Genomic DNA, 6,663 nt, shown 5'->3' on the forward strand with positions numbered 1-6,663 from the left:
ACTTTTATGTGGAGTATGGCTTGTATGTGTATTGAGGCTAAACCCATCTGAATGGTAATGGCTCCCTTGAGTACTACAACTCGTGCGCTGCTTATTACTAAAACATTAAAAATTGGACATATTAAGAAAAAACCAGATAAATGACCCCAAGGGTCGAAGGAATGTAATACAGAACTGCAGAAGCACAGCCCAGCCTGGATCTGTCAAGGGATTCAATAGACATTCAGTCGTTGAAAGAAAATCTATTTATTCGCCTCTCTCAGCTCCAGTCCATTAAGTCTAAATAGCTTTCATTAAGCTGCAATAAGAAGAAAAAGGTGACATGAATGTTGAATTGAAGAGACACAAAGGAGACAAAAAGCTGTCTTCCTTTCTGCCATTGTACGTTTTTCTTAGCCATGCGCCGTGAAAAGAGGAGCTCGAAGGTCATTTGTTATGCTCTTTCTCAAAGACAGCCTGGAAGTGTGTGCAGTCAAAGAGCTCTTGTTAAGCTGCACGATTTTATTTTGTGGCAGTTCTGGACCCGAGCTCTTGTACCAATTTGAAACTGCTGACTCTTATAGTTTACTGCTTTCTCTGATTGACAGGCGTTTAATGTCAGCGCTCAGAGCTACAGCACTTGGAGGGACACATGCGTGCCGGAGTACCCCGCCATGCAAAAATCACACATGCACACACGAAGGCTTGCAAAGCGGTCCCGAACGCCGGCTCACCGCAGGGGGTCTTGCACTCACCCTGGCAGAGGAGCAGTTCCGATGTCAGCGCAAATCCAAACCAATACACCAGCCAGGTCCGTAAAGTCATTGATGCAGCACTAGGGGCTGAGCGTCAGGCTCTGTAGAGACGGCTTCTGTACCCGATCACCTCCTCCAGCCGGCCGGCTGCGCGAAGAGAGGCACGCCAAGCAGCCTGTTGTAGAGCGCTCCAACGCGCGCTTCCACCGGAGAGGATCAATGGAGGTGGGAGATGATGGGGTGGGGTGGGGTGGGGGTGGGGGCAGAGGAGGATCTGCTCTGCCTCCTCCTGCCTCTCTCGCCTCCCTAAAGGTGAGAAGCAAAAGAAAAAAAGAAATCCTGCTGTTGTTCTGTGGCCTACTGTGAGGTTTGGTTTCGTAGCGGGTACGGCAGGTGTCGAAAAAGCGGATCGCAGCCCGACTGATAATCCATGGCTTCCCGGAACACCAGCATCACATTGTATTGGTGCCCAGCTGCTGTGCTCACGCTAATGGTGTAGAACACAGAGAACACTGGGCTTATTTCTTCACCTCGTGCCCCTACTGGCGGCTTTCCTACCCCTTTGGTAATGGCTCTCTGCTTTGGTTCTGGAAGGGAATTCAATCTAATCAAGATTTAAGGAGTAAATCCTTTCTTTGAGTCTGTAATGCTGGGGATAAGGCCGGCTTGGCAGTAAGCCCCCAGCCATTCCCTCCCCGCTCTGGGCAGCATATGGTCTCTCTTGCTAGAACCCTCCTGGTGATTTTGTCACCCACATCTACATGTATTTACAGTATGGATATATTTATTGCACACTTTCACAGATGAAAAGTTTTGTTTCAGTGAAACTCATTAGATGTTATGAAATGATAAAGAAAAGGTTTATTTCTCTTTTTTTGGTTGCCACAGTCTTTGGCGACGTCTCTGCATGCTTCCTGAGCTGTTGCTGACGATCACCCGGACATCGATGGTGATTTCGACATCTGCATTTACCTGGACATTGTCATTCATTGTTATTATTATTATTACTCTTTTAATTATTAATTTCTATGTAACTGATACCATTGTCTACAGCTAAATGTATTACACTACTTATAATGTACCTATCAACACAACATCTTCAGTAAGTGGCAGCGATGGAAATATTTCCTTTAAAGCTTTGCTCCGCCACAAATTCAGTTGCTTTCCCTCCCCAACAAACCCTGACATGCTATTAGACCATTAGATATTGATCTAGGCTGTGATCTAATGCCAGGGCTTTGTACATTGATTTCTACATATACACAGATACTAAATATTGTATTCATGGCCATATTAATGTGTGCAGCGCATGTTTAGATAGTTTGTGTTGTGCATTTCTGGGAAGTTCTGGATTTTGTATCGGTAAGGGTGCTGTATGGGAAGGATGACGCAGAGCAAGGTTCTGATTTATGGGCGCGAAGACACAAGGAAGGCCAAAATCCTGGAACCTTCCCAGAAACAACAGAAGGGACGAGAGGATGCATGAAAAGTTAATCAGGCGCTCCGGCATCACTTATGTCACTGAAAAGGTTGCATAAGTTTCATTTTAAATGTTTATTAATTGTGTGTGGAATTCAGTGCGGTACTGAATGTCTCCATTCATCTGCTGCCCATAAAGCATCAGGAGTTCAAGCAGTTGAAGACAGACTTGTAACCAGAACATTGCTAGTTTAAGTCTCAAGAGGCATGCTGTAGTACCCTTGAGTAAGGTCATTAACCTGAACTGCTGTGAAAAATATTATAACGTTATTATTGTAAAATAATAATCTAGATGTATACATGGGTAGAAATGACTGTCAAGGATGTTTCAATATTATAGTAAAATATCCAGCTGTATATCCATCCATCCATTTGTACTAACCGCTTCTCCTGATCAGGGTCACGCGAGGTCAGGAGCCTATTCTGGAATCGGTGGGCACAAGGATGGGGGGTCTCCAGTGCAGCTGTATATGTGAGAAAAATTGCAGTTGAAGATAATATAATATTGTTATAGTAAAATATCCAGCTGTACACATGGGTAAAACAGTAAACTGATTTGGTGAAAAGCATCTGTGAGTATATGAAGTGAATGTCAACATGCAAGTAAACTCACAAGTGGATTTAAATGTGCTTTTCCCTGCAGCACCCTCCTGTTTTACTTGCGGATGAAATCCCATCCGGCCTCTCGGGCGTCCTCCGCAGATAGATTTTGCACTTTTGTGACATGCCCAGAGATTATCGCATTAATACTGGCACTTGGCGCGAGATTAGCAGCTGACTGAGATGAGAGGCTGCCTTTTTGCCGCTCATGTGCCTAACGTAATTGAAAGCCTGACCTGAGCGCTACTTTAGCGCAGAGACGTCACGCTCCGATTCTTCTTTCTATGCCACACGTGTGAGCTCCAGAAATGGGGAAATTATGTTCGTGCACATTTACACTAAAGTTATGTTTCTGCACAGCACCAATGTGTTTGGTGCCATTTGGATTTGCGATTCAGTCTCAATGAAAACTGAGACTAGCCATGAAAGGAATGCTTTGCTTCTTTTGAAGACCTCCAAGTGAGTCATAGGACCCCCACAATGCCTGCACAATGCAGACCTGTACAGCACTGTCACATCATATGTCTCAGCCCAGTCACTTTCAGCATAAAGGGTTTGACCTTTCTTAGAACATATAAAGCAAATCTGTTGTTAATTAACCACACACTGTGACGCTTATGATGATGATGATTATGATGATAATAATATATTTTTTTAAATTAATTAATTAAATGATTAAATTATTATTGCTATTATTCAGCTACTGACAGCTTCTGTCACATTGATTTCTTGCAGTTACAGCCTCAAAGTGTGTTCACGGTGTTACACATAAAGCAAAAGTCAAGTCATCACGTGCAGCATACAGTCAAGAAATCTTTGTAGGATGTCACATCTTAAAATAATAGTTATAACTAAAGTAATAGGAACAAAAGCAAATAAATAAAAAGTGATTGTAAACATTGGAAAATCCTATATAACCTTAGCTAATTATAACTTCTTGTAGCAGCAGTTTCCCTCTTGTTACAGATAAGTGCTTGTGTTGGTGCAATAAGACAGGCAATGCAGGTGTGATGCAGATGTGAGCGAATGCCTGGGAAGAGAAAGCAAAGCGCTCTGCTCCTCAGCCGCCTCTCCTGTCTCTGATAAATTCAGGCAGCTGCCTTCATACCATCCCTCTGAGCTGAACCATAAAAATCGCTGTGACTGAAATCTGTACATTAGGGCCTGGGGAGACTAAGCCGATTTCGGTCCGACGCAACGTGGCAATCCGAGGAAGTCGCTGGAACTTCTGGGTGTAAGTAATGAACAAAACTGCAGTGGCAAAACACATCCAATTGACTCGCGGGGATTAGGAAATTACTTGGTGCAGCAGTATTTTTGGAAATATTTTCAAGTCTCAGATCTGTTTATTAATCAAATATAGGTATAATAGCCCAATCAGCAGTATGGACAGAGGTAGCGCTATGGCTAAAGGCACTAGTGTAACCAGTATGTTGCTGGGTCCTATCCAAGGCAGGTTCTGCTATGATCCTCTTACAAGGAACTGAAGCTAGAGCTGGAGTCCAGTTTCCCAGCAGAAGAAACTGTTGATCTTTTAAACATATGTGAGTCTCAGGGATGTGGTGGCCCAGAGCCTATCTTGGAGCATAGAGAGTGAGGCAGGGTGCACCCTGGTTGACACACCAGTCCATCACGGGGTATGATTTTATTTTAGGCTACAATTTTCCGGTGCTCTCTAAGAGATTTATCTTAGCAATATACATATAAGCCCAAACTCCACCAGTGCAATGAAGATGGTACAGTGTTAGTTGGCTTCGTAGCCATTACAATAGTCAAGAGCATGTAATTGGCAGGTTGTTGGTTCAAGTCCCAGGAGGGGCCCTGTTATAATACACCTCAGCTATGCAGCTACGCAAAACAGGTGAACAACATCCATGTGTATAAACCGTTCACTTTCACTGGTGAATTCATCAGCCACAGAAAAACTCAGGTATATAACATAAATTTAAGGCCACACTGAAATCAAGGGCAGAATCATAAATCAATCCCCTTTTACAGGCCTGAAACAAGGCCGAGCCAGAAGCTGCCACCTACATGTATGATTCACCCGGATGGGTGATCCTCAAGTGCAGTGATCTCAGAGGCAGGCTTTGAGACAACATGAAAATGACAGAAAGATGTTTTACACGGACTCACATTTGTCCAGCTTAGCATTAACATCAGCCAAATAATCTTTTAATTTAAATCTTTCCCTACTCTCTGCCAAGCTTAAAAATAAAATCTGTATTATACCTCTAAGCAGATATTCCTAAAAATACAACTCAGAACAAGATGACATCTGGAATCTTCACAATCATCAAAAACACATGTGTTTTTTTTTTTTCAAATAGTGCATAACTCCATCATCATATTTTACATGTCATAACCTCTGAAACGTATATTTAAAAAAATAGTAGCTACCTGTAAGGGGTTGTGGTGGTGTGGTGGATTTGGCCTGTGTGTACTGTGTGGCAGGCCTGGGGTTTGAGCCCTGCTTGGGGTGCCTTGCGACAGACTGGCATCCCGTCCTGGGTGTGTCTCCTCCCCTATCAGCCTTGCGCCCTGTGTTGCCGGGTTAGGCTCCAGTTCGCCGCAACCCCGCTCAAAACAAGTGGTTGTAGGCATTGCATTGCACTGTAGCTCCATATCATGGTAGAAATAGCATTAATATCAGAAAGAGTCACAAACATGAGAACATGCCCTATAATAACTTGCTCTGGCACTATGTTTGACTTGAGATTAGCCCAGTTTTAATAATGTAATTAAAATTTTATTTGTGTATATTAAATATGTATCTAATTCATCTGTTAGAGCGTCTTCCAGGAGATCCCTGTTGAAGGGTAACAAGTCACACTCAACATTAACGGTAACAAGTCACACTCAACATTAACATTCATCATTCTAATGACACTACAGTATATTATTAACGGCCTACTTATCTGCCGTTTTTATCCAAAGCAATTTACACCGTTTGGCACCTTTATAAAATTTGTTCTCTTCTCTTTCGAGGCTCATAGTACAAACCTTAGTCAACAGGAGGGGGACTCAAACCAGCAATCTTAAGCTTATAAGTCTGTGTCTTTAACTGCATATCACACGATACCCCTTGATATGAGCATTTTCAATGAAATCCAAATTCAAATGTCCTGAAATGAAAGATGAATGCAATCTGGAAGGCACATGAAAGAGCTGTTTGACACGAGACATGCATTTGTTAGAAAACTGAAAAAAAAAAAATAAACAGAAGGGTATATTTATATGTTTAAAAACTCATTTTATGTAAATACAGGCCATTGGCTGACTAAAGTTACATCCTTTTTTTGCTGAACCAGTGGTAGCTAGTTAAAACAAAGTTATAGCTTTAGGACTGTATAGCTTCAAGTATTTAGTATTAAATATTCATTTTTAGCTCAAAATTAGAGTTAGATCTACTGCCTTTAGAGCTGAACAGTCCAAGTTTAAACCCCACCTCCTACCCTGGTATTCTTAATCAAGGTACTTACCCTGAATTGCTCTGGTAAAAATTCTACAGCTGTGTAAATGGGTAAATCATTGTATGCTGATGCAAGGAAAAATATCAGCTAAATCAGTAAATGTAAGGTGAGTGTTTATTTCAGTTATTTATCTCAGAGAAAAACCTGACTTTTTGTTTTTAGGGAAAGTATTTGCCAAGTTAGGGTAATATCTTTTCATATTGCACATTGTCTTCCCTTTGTGGGGTAACAATTAATTCCATAATTCTAAGGTGGTGATTTGTTTTGAATCAGATCCTTTGTAAAACCTTATAGAAGAAACAAAATAAGGGATAAGATTCACCATTGGGAAGCAGCAGCTTGGATATACAAGCCATTTAATTTGATATACAAGCATG

The sequence above is a fragment of the Scleropages formosus genome, chromosome 6 (assembly GCF_900964775.1).
Source record: "Scleropages formosus chromosome 6, fSclFor1.1, whole genome shotgun sequence".
Classification (NCBI taxonomy): Eukaryota; Metazoa; Chordata; class Actinopteri; order Osteoglossiformes; family Osteoglossidae; genus Scleropages; species Scleropages formosus.